This window comes from Geospiza fortis, unplaced genomic scaffold (assembly GCF_000277835.1).
Source record: "Geospiza fortis unplaced genomic scaffold, GeoFor_1.0 scaffold5, whole genome shotgun sequence".
NCBI lineage: Eukaryota > Metazoa > Chordata > Aves > Passeriformes > Thraupidae > Geospiza > Geospiza fortis.
Genome location: NW_005054421.1, coordinates 917,311 through 920,545, shown reverse-complemented (window position 1 = coordinate 920,545; position 3,235 = coordinate 917,311).

The window sequence follows — 3,235 nt, the reverse complement described above, 5'->3', positions numbered from 1 at the left end:
CAACATAAAGCACTTAGTTAGGAGGAAAAAAAAAAAGTTTTCAACAAAAAAATGTAGGGAAGGCAATTAAAGAGCTGAAGAGGTATTGGTGTTTCCATGGCAATCTGGCAGGCGGGAGCCATGCTCGCCTCTTCTCCCAAGTGTTCCATCATTCTGCAGCACTAAATCTTTATTAAAGTGAACGCTGAGCATGTGTGCCCGTGCAGAAATGGGAAATCTTTATCATTAAAGTGAACGCTGAGCATGTGTGCCCGTGCAGAAATGGGAAATCTTTATCATTAAAGTGAACGCTGAGCATGTGTGCCCGTGCAGAAATGGGAAATCTTTATCATTAAAGTGAACGCTGAGCATGTGTGCCCGTGCAGAAATGGGAAATCTTTATCATTAAAGTGAACGCTGAGCATGTGTGCCCGTGCAGAAATGGGAAATCTTTATCATTAAAGTGAACGCTGAGCATGTGTGCCCGTGCAGAAATGGGAAATCTTTATCATTAAAGTGAACGCTGAGCATGTGTGCCCGTGCAGAAATGGGAAATCTTTATCATTAAAGTGAACGCTGAGCATGTGTGCCCGTGCAGAAATGGGAAATCTTTATCATTAAAGTGAACGCTGAGCATGTGTGCCCGTGCAGAAATGGGAAATCTTTATCATTAAAGTGAACGCTGAGCATGTGTGCCCGTGCAGAAATGGGAAATCTTTATCATTAAAGTGAACGCTGAGCATGTGTGCCCGTGCAGAAATGGGAAATCTTTATCATTAAAGTGAAGGCTGAACATGTGTGCCCGTGCAGAAATGTTATCCCAGCGCTCTGTTATGGCAGAGAGCGAGAGCAGGGCTTGCTGCATGGAACAAACAGCAGGCGCCCGTGCCATTCTGAGATACAAAGCTCTTTTTTCATCCCCATGGCAGTCTAAAAAAAGGACATGTGCCCTAGGAACAGACTATTTTCTAAACAGAACAGACGATTATTTCTGCAGATCTCAGATGACCCTGCTTAGAATGATATAAAGCACTGCATCTCCTAGACAAGCCCTCGACTTCTGCTGGAGAGATGATTTCAAAATGAATTCAGAGAAACTGAGGGCATAAAAAATCCACGAAATTACTTTTAAACACGTGCTTAGGAAAGCTCTTTTTCCCACTACACGGATGATGTTTCCCTAAGGTGCCCCAAAGGAGGGGTGACAATAATCACTGCATCCATGCTGCACTGAAGCAATTAGCCAAGAGTACGAACTCAAAGGAAACGATGTTACACCTGGAGCTACTGCACAGTTACTGTACTACCTGGGCAGTTACAATAACTGCTTGGGTTTGATGCTAAGTAAAACAGATTCCCAGAAGAAACAGGCTGCCAGAATCCTGCTACTGCTTTTCCACCTACCCCTGGTCCCGGGCTCAAAGGCCAGCCACCCATACTCTCCATGGCACAGACACCAGTTCTGGAAATGGGAGAACCCGAGCAGGATCTACTGAAGAGAATCATCCACTTATTGCAACAGCAGCAAATAATTAAAAAAAAAAAAATTAGGGAGGGAAGTAGCTGTGGAAGTTGACAAAAACCCAACCCATCCACTGAAAGACATTCAAATGCCAAACGCCACCAGAGGCGTGAGTCCTCCTTTCCCAAGGATTCAAGTCCTGAGAACAGGAGCAGGAGGATCTTCACGTATTTATAATCTGACTAAGTGATGCCCTGCAGGAAGTGATGCGAGTGAGCCAGATTTTCATAACGCTCCCTTTTGAAAGTCTAAATCAGCATCTTTGATAAGAACAAATTTGATAGATGGCAACACCTTCAAAAAATCAAGTCGAGCTTGCTCTCCCATAAGCAAATCCATATCAAGCAGACCAGCACTGTCAGCGTTATCTGAAGTCCTCCAAATTTCACTGGGTGAATACCAAAGACCTCAGCCTGCAGTCCACGCCAGCACAGCACTGATTGAAAGCGGATTGTAACCTGTTGGAAACACGGCTGGCAGGCAGCAGCAGCGGCCTGGTGAGTTAACGACAGCGGGTAATTAGGGTGGGCTTGACAGGCGGGCCAGGAGAGAAGGGAATGGTTCACAGCAATTATCGGGTAAGTATCCTCACCAAAAGCGCAGGTGTTGCTGCCCCACCCCAGCTTACTGCACCTCCAACTGCAGCCCTTTGCAAAACTAAACTGGAAAAGCGAGTTGCTGCACCATGGGGCTTGCATGATGAGACAGGGCTGAGCAGTCCAAACCAAAGCGCTCCGTGCATCCAGGAGCCTCCTCTTTATTGACCAAGAGGGCTGACATCAGGTACCTGCCCTCTCTTGCACAAGAGCATCAAGCCAGTTGAATATGCACCCGAAAATACCCTTTCGGTGACTTCATCTTTCCCTTTCCCATTAATTCAAGGCACAGCTCCCGCTCCCATTCCCAGGGAGTGATACTGAGCAGATGCAGGTCAGTATCTCACAACAACAGGAGTCACTTTCAGCCTGGATTTGTCACCTCTGCCGACCAGCCTTTGTTCAGCACCAGGAAGAGATTTCAGCCACGAAAGCAAAAAATTTCGGCAGCATGGGAGGACCTCAGGCAAGAGTACCCAGGCAAGTGACAACAGGTGATGCCACAGCTACTTCTCTCGGCCCCTCGGGGAAAGGGCCAGCAATAAGCTGCCAAATTGTTCCTATGAAAGTACAGTTTCACTAAGTGGACACGACATTTAGTCTTTGCAAAATTAGTGTTTTGCCACAGTGTAAGCCATTTCCAGAAATGACGGTGCTACTAGGCACCACAAGTCCATGCTACCACAAAAGCCTATTTCTAAGACACCTACCCCTGAAAGACCCTTTAATTCTCCTTTTGAACAAACCTAGCCAAAACACATTTGTGAAACAGTTTTTTGTTTTTTTTTTTTAACTCCAACCACCTTCTTGCAACATATTAGCAAAACTAAATCGGCTTTCAGAGGGGATTACTGGAAAAAACCCCAACAACATTTCTCCCAGGAGACAAATACTGGCCATTTTTAATTTGACCATTTCAAAGTCAAAACAGACCGATTGACTGACCCAACTATTCTGCATCCAAACCAGCAAGAAGTGGTTAAATCGCCACATTCAACAATTTCCACTCCAAAACCACGCTGAACAACAAAAGTACTGAAAATACCAGTGTCTTGCTCGCTCACCCCTAAACGACTTCCACTAATACTTTCTCCCATCGCTGCACTCTTCACGAGTCATCTGAAGAGCAGCCTAACCT